Here is a 14160-nt window from a genome sequence, read left to right as displayed (position 1 = left end):
TTGAAGTCAAAGGCAAGTGTTGTCTGGTGATAGACCCCAACCGGCGTGAAATTAGAGTCAAGATACACTGGGTCGCGTTTGACGCCCCTCTCGATGCCATTCGTCGGGCCTTCGAGCCCTATGGCGTCGTCAAGGAAGTGGTCCGGGATGTGTGGAAAATTAACGGTCTCCTGAACGCTGAATCGACGACCCTAACTGTCGTGATGACGCTTCGTCAGGACTTGTCGGAAGACAGCCTCCCACACCAGCTGCGTTTATTTGGAGGTATGGTCCTGGTTGTTGTGCCCGGGCGTGCGCCTATATGCCTTCGTTGTCGATGCAAGGGGCACGTCCGGCGTGACTGCAAGACTCCTCGGTGCACTGAGTGTCGTGGCTTCGGCCATGTAGATAAAGACTGCGCCAAGACCTACGCCGGTGCCGCAGCAAAGAACGGCGGGAACGACGTCAACGACATGGTGATGGACGAAGCGGAGGCGGAGGAGGCGGCGTCGTCGACGATGAAGGCAGATCCGTGCTTTTCCGGAGCCAGTGATGGGGATGCAGCACGAGTAACCCCCCTTCAAGAAGAAGTTGGGATGACCCAAGAGCAGGAAGGTAGCCCGTCTCTGCAAGACCCAAAGAGAGCAGCAGAGGTACCTGCAGTGCCACCAGTCTTCAACGTAGAAGATGAGGACAATGATATGATACTGGACACGACGACAAGCAAGCGGAGGCACGAAGAATCGACTGAGGCATCCGATGGAGAGCCGACGTGGAGGCGCATCGAAAAAAAGCGGAACGCACCAAAGAGTGTGAAAAGAGGGCCAAAGTCAAAGCCAAGGTCGTCTTCCTTGCCTCGCGAGGATCTTTTGGCCGAATGAAAGGACCTGCTGTGCCATCGTGCTCTCGGTGCCGAACCCAACCTAAGCTCTGGACGCCCTCGTGAAACCACTCAACGTTGCCACTCTAAATGTGCGGGGCCTTGGGGCCAGGCGTAAGCGGTGCCAGTTATACCGCCTCCTAACTGAGAAAGAGCTGGACATCGTGGCAGTGCAAGAAACTAAGGTAGGGGGCGACGACCGGGTCGAGGGTATGATGCGACCTTTCGCAAGCCGCTACGAAGCATGTGTTAGTCATGCGGTTGGGATTTCAGGCGGTTGCTGTATTTTTCTGAAAAAGTCAATTGGGATATCGGAAAAAAGTGTTGTTGCGGGTGAATCAGGCAGATTAGTAATGTGCGATTTTTCTTTTTCCGGCATTAACTGGCGTGTTTTGTGTGTGTACGCCCCAAATTCAGTTCGGGAAAGGTGTTCCTTTTTTGAATCCTTTTGCAACTATCTGAAGTGCGATAGGCACGTAATCCTTCTCGGGGATTTTAATTGTGTCTGTGCCAGTGAAGACAGAGTAAGCACAGTGCGGTATCACGATCAGAGTGCTGACCTACTTAGGGAGATGCTTGATGATTGTGAACTTGCAGACGTGGCGCAGTGTGCGTCGAGCCCGGGTTGTCTTCCGTTTACGCATTTTCAGGGAACCAGCCATGCGCGACTGGATAGAGTGTACGTGTCCCTGGAGCTTGTAACTTGCTGCGAGAACTATAACGTTGATCATGTCGCGTTCAGCGATCACTGTATAGTTTCGGTACAGTTAGGAGGGAGAAGAAATTATTCAAAGAAATTTAGCTGGGAATTGTGGAAGTTAAACGCGAAGCTGTTACAAGACGAGATTTTTAGTGAGACGGTAAAGAACTCTTTCAGCAAGTATAAAGATAAAGAGAACATTAGCTGGGGAGAAAAGTGGGAACTTTTTAAACAAGATATCAAAATGAGCGCAATTGAGAGAGCAGGAAATCTAAAGCACATCGAAAAAGAGAACGAACGAAAACTTCGTTCTAATCTTGGAAAGTTACTTAGCCTTGAATGCCAGATGCCCGGATTATTTCGAGATGATATAGCAGATATAAAAAGTAGACTGGAGGCAATAGATAAGGAGAGATACCGAGGGGCTACAGTGAGAGCACGCGCTGAAAGGCTATTGGTTGGGGAGATGCCTACAAAAAGAGCATTGAGTGATGAAATGAAGTATGCGAAGGGGAATGAAATCGAGGAAATTGTTTATCACGGCGTACTTACACGCAATAGGACATGCGTGGAAGAAGCGTTCGTAGACTATTACAGAAACCTTCTCAGAAAAAAAAGTACAAACATAGACATCTTTAAACAAAGATTCCTTCCAACAATGCCCCGGTTAGAAGAAGAGACAAGGAAAAAACTAGAAGAGCCGATCACCATGAACGAGATACATAAAGCGATTGACGAATTAAAAAATGGAAAATCGCCAGGCCCGGACGGTATAATAGCAGATTTTTATAAAATGTTTAGCGACCAAGCCGCCTCTTTCTTATTTTATGTGTTCAAAGAGGCCTATACTAAACAATTTTTGCCACCATCCTTTTTGCGCACGTATACGGTTCTTATCCCGAAAAGTGACGACCGGGTTAAGCTTCAGTCAGTCTCAGGGTACCGACCAATCACGCTAGCGAATGTCGACTACAAGATACTCATGAAGGTCTTGGGCAGGCGTATGCAAGGAATTATAACTTCGATCGTTGGATCGCATCAGACGTGCGGTATTCGTGGCAGGAGTATCGTTACGAACATTCATGTTGCTCGTAGTATTTTACAGTGCTGCGATTTGATGTTCCGCAAAGTGGCAATGCTTCAAATTGACTTTGAAAAAGCGTTCGACCGTGTATCCCATGAGATTCTTTTTTGTATCTTGCAACATGTAAACGTCGGTGACGTCCTCTTAGCTGGAATACGGATGGCGTATCAAAACTGCTCGACACAGCTGATAGTGAACAAAAGTGTGACTGAAAGAATACCAGTATTGTCGTCTGTTCGGCAGGGATGTCCCTTGTCGCCGCTTTTGTTTTGTATGTTTCTGGAGCCCTTTTGTTTGAAGATTATCCGGAGTGAAAATGTGCGAGGTTTCAGGTTGCACTCCAGCGAAGTACGTCTTCTGACGTATGCTGATGATGTAGCTGTATTCTGTGAAAACGCAGACAGTGTGAGTAATGTAATAGCCATAACCAAGGAATTTTGTGCGGCCACCAACAGCTCGGTGAACTGGGAGAAGTGCTCTGGGTTATGGCACGGAGAGTGGGCATCAGCGCCGGTCTTGTTTGAGACCATAAAGTGGTCAACCTCGCCAGTTCGGTACCTAGGTGTGCCTTTGGAATCTTATCGTAATAGTAACGAATACTGGGACGAGGAAACATCAAAGCTTAGAGAAAAAACAACCAAGTGGGGTGGGCGAGAATTATCAGTGTTCGCCAGAGCAACCGTCTGCAATTTATTTCTTTTGGCAAAAATTTGGTACGTCATGCAGGTACTTCATTGTTCCCGGTTGCATGTACAAAAAATGCACCGCATCTTTGCAGTGTTTGTGTGGAACTCAGGATGGGAGCGAACCAGCAGAAGCTGTCTGTTCCGCACTGTTCGTTCTGGAGGTGTTAGTTTGTGCCATATATTTCTGCGGCAAATCGTAAACCGTTTTTTATTTCTAAGAGACACAACAGATGATTTCTTACGGACTTTTTTTCAAGTGGTATTCCCTTACGAGCTGCCCGAGTTTGTGGTTTCTTCAGTTGATGACGGGTGTTACAATGTCACCGGCTATCTGAAAGAAGTTGTAAGTTCGGTAAAGTTTTTGGGTACACGATTTTCATTTGAATATCTCTCGACAGTTTCAAGAAAGTGCTTGTCAAAACATTTAAGAGAAATGCTGTTTGCGGTGCCAATATACCGATCCCTGTATCAGGAAGGCCCAGGACAAAATGTTCTTTCTCGTGTTAAGAAGATGGTCGTCCCAGCAACTGTAAAGACATTTTTCTTTAAACTACATACAGGGACACTGCCGGTAAAAACGTGGATGGAAAAGAAAGGCTTGTTCGTTGCTTGGTCGACACAGTGTATTTTGTGCAAAAAGCCGGAGTCCATAGAGCATGTCTTCCTGGAATGCTGGGATGCCATCTTTTTTTGGGACGTTCTACAGCGGACGTTAAAGAAAGACCTACCGTTAACAACCCATGGAATCCGGTTTTTGTCTGTAGACTGTGAGGAGGGACTTCCATATGATATAGTGATGCTCCTTGGCCTGCACGCAATATGGCGAAGTCGAATGGCTGTAAGGCATGCTGATATTGATGCACAGCCAGTTCGCAGTTATTTTGTTCAAAATGTGTGCACCCTGAGAGACGCTTATAGGATACACTGTCCCGGGTGTGAGTGGTTACCACTGTTAGATAATCTGGTAACCTTGAGAGAATTTTAACCGACCGCGTCAGCCGAAGCTAGGTTGACGGTCTTTTAAGCGCTCTTTGACCAAGTGTTGTTGTCAAAATACAAAAAAGGAAATAAAAAAAAAAAAAAAAAAAAAAAAAAAAAAAGTCTGCGCGGCCTAGCTGGTAGCGTGTCTGGTTCACAACCGACGGGTCGTGGGTTCGAATCCCGCCTAAAATTCTTGAAATTTTCTTTAGAGGCAAATGAATTACTTTATAAAGTGAAATAGTTTGAAACAAATGGTGATTTTTAATTCGTGTTACATATCCTGTTTTCATCACGTTCACTCCAGTCTTAACGTCACGTTTCACTTGAGCGTTCTGGGTTGTTGGAAATTCCCGCGCGTGGTCATAGGGCTGTGACGTCAGGACCCTATCGACCAGTCAGGATTTTCTTGACAGGCCGCCGCCGACGCCGTCTTTTTAGTGACGCAAGCTCCTTGAGCTATTGCTTTAAAACAAGAAAGTTTCCGGAGAAACGGAATCAAGGGCTTTCGCTAAAAAAAAAAAATACATTACGATGCCGCCCGCGTCACTATAATCACTTACTACCTGAGAAAGGCAGGACGTGGCGCAACCCTGGTGACTTCTTATCGCTCTGCAGGCAATGGAGTTACGGTATCAGCCGCTAATAACGCCCAAGAACCAATCATGACGTAACAAGCGTCAACACAAAAAGAGACATCCTGCGTTTCTTCAGCTCTCAATGACTACAAGAACTGCACATCCATGAATCGTGTAAACCAATTATGTAGCAGTAGACGTAAAAAACCTGAATTCGTGCTGTTAACACCAAAAAAAATCTATCAATAAATGCAAATTTTTCAAAATAATTAACGTCCTCGATCATTTTGCGACATACAGAAACAAAAGTTAAATCTAATTCTAATTGTGGACACGGCGAATGTCGGATGATTCGAATACTGGTAACCCCTCTTTCAGTGCTCGACTCGTCTGGCACTCCACATCTGCTAAGGCTGTGGGAGTAAATCACGTGGAAAGCATTAGCACACCAATTAGCATACCTAAATAAATAACCGTTTAGAATCCTATCAGAGCCGGAACTCTTCCTAGTATCTAGATATAAGAGGGCAGCATGGAACGCCTTCTGGACTTCGACAACGCAGTTGTGAAGCATTATATTCATATATCGCTTTGCAATGTATTGTCTCAGTTTGAATGTGCTACAAAAAGGGCAAAGAGTTATTGAAGTGACTTTAATATATGTTTAAATTATGACATTGGTGATGTGCAGCATGAGTCTGGTAGCATTAACGCTGAGCATATTCAGCTGTGTAAACCGAAAGAAAAGTAACCACTTTGAGCCTACACGTGAATTCGGCAAAGTAAATGCCTCTAAAGACAGAACGTGAGAACGTGTGTAGTCTTAGGTGTATATTGTTATATCTAAAAATAAGCACGCCACATACAGCTTTTCTATGAAGTAACACAACCCACAATGGTACACTGGTTGCGCAGATGAACAGACCTTTACGCTCACTATTTGTGGAATTTTTTAACCGCCTAGAAACATCCGAATTTTGATTTCAGAGAACGGCTGCCAAAAGGTATCAGAAGATAGCTTCAGCAGGTTGAATCAATCTACAACGAAGCGACCAAATCATTTAGCACATCGCCTTGGAGAGTTCTGCCAGGAGCGTTTTCATAAAAACGAGGCTGTTACATGTATCGGACATGTAAGTTTCAATCCCTACTTAAATCGTGCTAAGTGAATTGTGGCGTTTTATTTTCTCACAAACCGGCATACAAAATGCTGACTTTGACAAATTAATAATATATTGATTATACTTCTGGGCAATTATAGATTGATCTAATTCTACTTTGAACCTAAATTCTCGTCTCAGTTAGGTCCAGTCTCCAAGAAATGCCCATTGTGCTGCGCTTGTCGTGGTGGTGCTGGAATTATTTATAATAATGCAACTTCTCCAAGAACCTTTCCATGTGGTAATCCTGGCAATGGCAAGGTAAACACACCTCTCTTAATACAACGATGACATGTTAAGGGCTCCTCCCGCCGCTACAAATGAAGTCCGCTGTGCCTGTGGTTGTAGCATTCGTAGCAGGGCATACAGCGTACGGCGTCAGTCATCGATCTTGCAAAATGCTTGAAAAAAATCGCTCGCCGCCACGGTGTTCTCGGTATTTGATCCTGGGTGCGCTGGTGCTGCCCTTACTCTAAAGAAGTACAAGAGTGTGCTATACCGCCCATCCCAAAAGGGACGACGTGCATTACAGATAAGCCTCAGCTTAGACATAACTGGTTTTATTAACGGTAATTGTGGAGCACTCGTGTGTATATGGGTCTCGTGTAGCGCCCGCTATATTGCCACAGAGCTGTTGTGACGTTGCGACAGAAAATTCCTCGTCGTCCTTAATTATTTACAAATTTAATTAGAGTTATTTGTTAAAATAATGCCCTCGGCTAGCTGCCGCAAGCCACGGCCCGGTTAATACGATTCAGCCGTATCCATCGATCCAGTACCATCTAAGAGACAAGGCCGGTGCGTTACGTCATCACTAGTGGAGCCCTGTGCCGCCTCAAGCGGAAAACGCGCTGAAGCTTGACGAGAGTACGGCGCAAAGAGGCAGGCGGGTGCGTCTTGGCGTCATGAGACGCTGTGAGCCCCTGAAAACGCTCTGGCCACGGCGCAGACGCGTCTCGCCGTTCGTCGCAGAGTGGACAGTGAGGTGCAGGCTCGTGAGAACGAGGCCAAGAGACTTTGACGTGAAGCCCCCAGGGCGCGTGAACGAGACACCGATGCCTAACGACTTCGCCGTGACGTGTCACATCTATCGCCGTGACTGTGCTCTGGATCAGCACAGAGAGCTCAATATTTTTCACTTTGTTTTACGTCTCTTCTTTCTGTTTGAAAGAAAAGTAAATTGGCCATTTGAATTGCATGGCATGTTGCCATGAATAACCTTAAGAGTTAAGGCTTTCCCTAAAAGGCTGATACATAATAAAAGCAATTGGAGGGCAATCTCAATTAAAGGGTGGACATATAAACCAGGTCGCGTATTTTAGATTGGTTTATTTATATTCTAAATCCTTGAGGATAAAAGAGTACCTAAAATTTAATTTTTTGTAATCTCGTATAATAAACAAATAACAAAATCTTAACCCAGACATTAATGAAAATGATATAGCTAAGAGTTATTTATCGTGTCCCCAGTTTTCCCTATTAATCTTAATACATTTAAAATTTGAGGATTCTTTGTAAAGAAAAGCGATTAACTGCGCAGGCCTCGCAGGACTTTTTTCACGTATCTAATATTGTATTTAACATATTTTAATGTTCCTCATGAAGAACTTCAAGGGTTCAATATTTAACATGTTCTTGTTTTTCACCGAAGAGCCTTGTAAACTTAAAAGTTCATCTGTAGCAAATAGGCTGGTGCGATTGACCAATTGACAGGAAGGGGTTTGACGGGAAAGAAACCTGTGGGGCAGAGTAACTCTGTATATATTAAACAAAAAAATAAACAACTCATAAAACGATTGTGCCTTTCTTTGTTTAACGAGTATCTGAGATAATATTTGGTCACTTTTTCATATGGGTTTGTCATCGGCGGGATATTGTAGAATAACTTGAGAAGTAATTATCGAGGTACGTAGCGGTACTACACGGATATGTCGCATAAAAAAAAAAAAACGAGTCTGTAAATCCGAAAGAGTGAATGTTTTTGAGTCCTTCATCGCTGCTTCTGAAGTTTTCGTGCGGTTTCAAAAGCCGACTGGTGTTGGCTTTTTATCCACACCACCATCGTCTGAACCTGACACAACAAATTTAATTTTAATTTAAGATTTAGGAACGTTTATAATATATTGTGGTTTCCGCTGAACAGCCGTATAGACGATGTAATCTTTATACATTACATATTTTTGGCAACTTTACAGTGAGTTCAGATATTTAAATGTGTTAGTGTTGCAGTCCTACAGACTTTACCAAAAACAAGTTAAAGCATTGCGCGACCGCAGTAAGTTCTAGCTAGCTTGATATATTTCCCAAATATTTTCGCATGACTCACATAATTTTATTATTATTACTATTATTGTTATTTATTTACTTATTCTTATCGCAGGGCCAGAGGACTTTGTAGCAGAGCTCTAACAGGTAAATACAAATATCACAAATATTATATAAATGAATTTCCAACAAACTTTATTTTGGTCGGTCTTCTGAAAAGTTCAACATCAGTATAACTTTCATAACGTCCCATTATGAATATTTATGAATTTTTATTAGCACAACATGATGCTTAATGGCTCTGAAAATAAATGCAGTCTAGAGGTTTTTTTACGCGACACAAGGGACAATCACAAGTGAGTAGACACGGACAAGCGCTTGTCCGTATCTATTCGCTTGTGATTGTCTCTTGTTTCGCGCAAAAAACCTCTAAACTGCATCATGAACCAACTAGGCCAACAACAAGTTTTAATTGAAAATAAATGCTTCGCAGTATTTTTTAGTGATTACGAACTTAACGCACATAGAGCTGGAATGGCTCCTCTACGCATATACGGCAAAAAGGCTGTATCCGTGAACTATCGTAGAAGTGTCGGAGTCTTGCACTTTAGATCTAAAAACAAAACGTTTGTAAGGTGGATTCATAAAACGTAGTATTATCTCACTCAATGTTTATAAAACTACTATAGTTTACATTGCTGGTGAATAATTTACATGCTTAGAAACACTCTCATGACGTGACTGTGACCGACCAAATGTCAGTAGTGTAAAGAAAGGAGAAATTATTAACATCTGTCGTCCTCGTTCTATGATTCATACAGGCATATTCGCCCTCTCACACGACAGTTTTACACCAAGTTATATTAACCCTGCACAACGTGTTAAACTTCTTATAAACAAAAATATATGTAAATATCTATTAAGCTGTCAGTGGTGTAACGCATACTTTGTCATACTTTATTAATGTATTGATGATTCAAAAGGTACATCTGTGAAACAGACTCGCCTTCCTGTTGCAATAACACTATTCAATTTGAATAACTCTTCCGCGCCACTGCTCGACAGTCCTGACACGGCTCAGTCGCATCCCGGGCATGGTGTAAATTGCATTGATAATTTTAACTGATGTATCTTAAAATAATCGAATAAGGATAAAAAAAAATAGAAGCCCAGCCATGTTTTTCTATCAAAATTATAAATGATTCACCTAATTGCAAACATAATATCACAAGTTGAAATTAGCATTCCGTAATAAAAATTATTTTAAAGCAGAAAAGTTAGCCATTCGGGAGAATGCCGCGTCAGCAACTAATAGCATATACTTTTTTTTCAGTGCAATGCCGAAGGAAATTGCGAAATGAAATCATCATAAAAACCAGAAGAGATGTTGCATGGTTCAACAGTACAATCAACGAGAAATACACTGAAAACACAAGCAAGCTAGAAAACTTTCAAGAATTAAAAAGTGTATGCCTGATAAATAAACAAGATTTAGTAGTTACTGAAGACCTTTATTTTTTCATGTTAATAAATTTGCCGTTGAGTGCGTGGGCTTTACCTAATAAAAATTACTTTTGTGCTCAGTCAAAAGGCGGAACTGAACACCTCCTATTTATAATAAAAATGATCTGCTAATATGAACGCAAGAACCTTCAAACGAACGCTATTAAATTGAATTAATCTCAGTAAAACACACTATGTGATTTTACTTCTATCAAAGCGATCTGCAAATTAAAACTAAAGCGATTACCACAACCTAACAGCATTTAGGCTAGAGTGGTTTACTAAAATTTATGTCTATAATGCTATGCAAAATCTTAATATAAAAAAATTATTCTGCATCTGCCTTGTGTGGGGAGTATATTAAATGAGGGTTGGAATTTAATACATTACAGCACTTTCTAGACATTTCCTTGCAACTTTCATAACTTGAAAAATCTATGCAGAAACATGTTGCCTAATGGTATTTTTTCTGCCCCCCCCCCCCCCCAATACTATCCCCAAAGTGTACTAGCAACCACATTACTACATCAATTATTCGCGGTAAGCGATATATGTACAAAATTACGTTTATGAAGCGAGTGCGACTCATTATGAAACATATCGATAAACGGGAAAATGGCATGGCTACATCAGCGACACTAGTAAAGTAAAATATCCATAATTATAGTCGAACTTTTAATAAGAAATTCTTTCCGCTCTCCTCTTTCTCTCTCTCGTTGCCTTTTTGTTCTGTGTTAAATATATTGTCAAGACAAGATGGACGGTTCCGGGACAGATTTATTGAGCGACTGCTTTCGGGAAAATCCAGGCACAGATTCCCTGCTCGAGGCGATCAGAGAAAGGGAAAGTTAATATAGAATAATTGAGAACGGCAGTGATGATAATCATGGTGAAGATAAAGTAGGTTTTGTCCTTGAGCAGTATCACACGTTCCCCCCAGGCGGTTGAAGTATGACCTCCTGACCATTCGGCTTTGGAGGTAATGTGCGTTAGCGGGGAGTGAATGGTCTGAGCCGTCAGACATAAAAGATTTCGTGAGCGCTACGTCTGCGAAACCGAGGGAAGCTCGCTTAGCTCGACGGGATAGTTTACCGGGGATGTCTGGGAGAGCCCTCTGAAGGGGCCTATATAGCGTGGGAGAAAGTTTTCGCAACGGCCTGGTTGACGTGTGGGCAACGAGAGCACGATGACGTCTCCTGGCTGAAAAACTTTAGTTTTGTTTGGAATCGTAGCATTGTTTACGCCGCCGTTGATGTTCACTGCTTCGAAGTTGTGCAAGTTGACGTGTGTCTTCTGCACGTCATAACTGGTCATTCAAGGCATTGATGTGATGTGTTATGTGTTAAGGAAAGAATATAGTATATAGAGTATACGTAGGTTCTCTTCCACCTGTAAGTCGAAAAGGGGAGTAGCCAGTCGTAGTCTGCGTAGATATATGGTACGCGTAGGAAATAAATGGTATAGTAAAACATCCCTGTTGGTGTGTTCAGGAGAAAAATACATCAAAATCATTGCTGCAAGGGTACGGTTAAAACGTTCTCTAAGTACATTTGTTCGACGATGGTAAGATAAGTTGCTTTGTGTGACAACATTGTTTGCAGAGAGCACTTACAGCGCATGAGAAAGAAAAGCTCGGCCCTTGTCGCTAAGCAGAACGCGTGGCGAAGGAGCAGGCTGTGAATGAAAAAAAAGGCTATTTCTGTTGCGTTGCCGGTGGGGATAGCAGACGTTTCTGCGAAACGAATGAAGTGGTCTACATCGCGGTGATCACCCAACGGTTTTTGAAAACGGTAAAAGGCAAAGGCCCAAATTACCCGATGCCTACTGTGTCGAAGAGTCGTGAAGGACAAAGTACAGGACGTAATTTTCCAGAATGTAATGTTGGGGGATGTTTGTGCTGTTGACGTAAGATAAAATATTTTATGTATTTGAAAACAGAAGAGTAGAGGCTGGGCCGAGAAAACGTTGCCGAGTACGGGAATATGTTATGAATAATCCGAGGTGTCCTACGGTCGGATCATTGTGCAGCGAGTGTAGTATCGCGAGACGTAATGAGCGTGGGATCAGGAGCACCCAACGATAAACTATCGGGTATGCGATTTCCACGGTACAATATCTTGTTATGCAGCCGGAAGTGACGTTCCCAACGTCTGGAAAAGCTGTCGTTTCCACCCGCATCTCACCTGCATTAAACATAATATATGTTTAATAAAAGCGAGACTACTTAAGGGGTTATTTCGACAAAATGCGCCGCAAGACAAGGACAGAGGAAGTGAGACAACATGAAGCGCTTCGTGTTGTCTTATCTATTCTGTTCTTGTCTTGCGGTGCATTTTGTCAAAATAAGTCATGTACCAACTGGCCCATCTGTCACTATTGATACTTAAGGGGATTCACCCGCTTTCACTCAATGGGCAAATTTCGCTACACAAACATGCGTTTCAGGAATGCACCTGAGCATTGTCGATTTTTTAGGTTCATTATGAAGATATACTGAAGATCGTACGACTCGTGAATTTTCCCCTCAGAGCACTGCAGTTTTGCAATAAAATCATTTTGATGCAATTTTGAAATTGAAATAAGTTAGTTGACAGAGGTGACAAAATGAATGGTAGTACGTACTAGAGGTGTCTCCCATCTTAATTTTAAAACCCTTACAGAAAACTCAGATGTCCTAGTATTTGCGTATTTATGTAAATAAATTTGACAGGGCTGTTTTCGCTAGATTTATTTTCAATGGGTTCCCCGAGCTCGCGACACCAGTACCAAATACCCCAAGACAAAGCATTTGTTGTGGTTGCTGTTGCTTTCACGGGCTTGCACGTACGCCGACTCGTGGCACGAGACCTTTGCCTGACACCGCCGAGAACAGTTTTGCTGTTTTGCCGGAGGATGGTCTGTGTGAGATTTCAATCTACTGCACCAGAAAAACATTTAACCAATGAGAGGCGCAGCATGTATGACGTAGTGACGTTACGGTACCGAGCTGTGTCTCGCTGCCGCGCCAAGAGCTTCCATTTTCAATTTTATAGTGACCGCGGCCGATGCCACGACCTATGCAGCTAATCTAGCGGCAACAACCTGTTGCCGCTAGATTGGCTTAGGGTGCCTTCATAAGCGCACATGAGGGCTCCCTAGATCGGCTAGCCCTCTCCAAGGCTTTGAGGTCCGCCGGCCGGTAAAAGGGAGAGGGTGGCGCGCGCTTGGCGGCTCCTCTCCCTCTCGGGTTACGTGTCAGGCGTAGCCGAAGGCCTGGTGATGTAAAGCGGGAAATGCCCGCTCTTGCTTGTTCTACGCTCTGCTTTCAGCCATGTCGCGCGGCTTAGGAGCGGGCTGCTCTGACCGCTGTCCTCACACACGGAGGACCGGCCGCGCTGCCGGCTGTCCTGTGCGCCGCGGACAGCTGGGTTCGCTGCTCATAAGAATGCGCTGCGTGTTGGAATGTTATTCCTACACGCAAGCAATTTTAAGTGTACTTTTCTTTTTCCAGAATACAATACATAACTTGGTGCTTTCTGCACAGTCTGCCAAGATCTATGTATCCCACAAAAAGTATAAGCCAAGTGCAACCGCAAATAGAAGTTATTTAAGCAGTGTCTTTTTATTCTTTTTTTTAGCTTCCGATGATTTCTAGAGGGATAGCCGTTACGGCTAAGCCGCTTGCGTCTGTGCAGTATAGACGTAAAGAGCGATTTTATGAAACGGTTCTGCTTAATTCTGTAAGTTGTGTTGAGAGAGAGAGGTGAGTATTTTATTGGGTTATTAATTTGGAGCCCTCGATTTAGGGCTCCGCTGCTCTCTCGGTTAGGGCTAAGTCCGTAGTGGCGGCAGGTGAGTCGATGGTTCAGCCCATAGTTGCTCTTGCAGTCCACTCCAGGTCTGCGCGGATATACACTGCCAGGTAGGCATGGTCTTGAAGTTCGGTGCATCCACGCCGGGTTAAAAGGAAGGGTTAAGAGAGGTTGGCCCGTGTTGGGGGGGGGGGGGGGGGGGATGCGCAGAATGTACAGGCGTACTGGTGTGGGCAAGGTATCGATCTTCTTGTCCGGACAAGGTGGAGTGGAGCTGCGGGAAAAGTCGGCGGTTTTTGTGGTAAGAGTGCAGTGTCGGCGTGTGTACGTACTTTATTAAGCGGTTAGGCCCGGGGATGCTGGGTGCCCCGTAGAGAGTGTCGCAAGCAAGGGGATGCGCTCTTTCGTTGTCCAGCATCGAATTGTGTCCTGTGATCCACAGTGTCGAGAGGGTAGGGAAGGTTTGAGTGAATGAGTGTAATGCTGGCGTCTGTGGAGATAATGGGCGTGTGGGTAGGTATAGTGGCGACGGGAAATACGTAATGACGGTGGCGAT

This window comes from Ixodes scapularis, unplaced genomic scaffold (genome assembly GCF_016920785.2).
Source record: "Ixodes scapularis isolate PalLabHiFi unplaced genomic scaffold, ASM1692078v2 PGA_scaffold4__175_contigs__length_147842914, whole genome shotgun sequence".
NCBI classification, from domain to species: Eukaryota; Metazoa; Arthropoda; class Arachnida; order Ixodida; family Ixodidae; genus Ixodes; species Ixodes scapularis.
Note: the sequence above shows the minus strand (reverse complement) of the source record.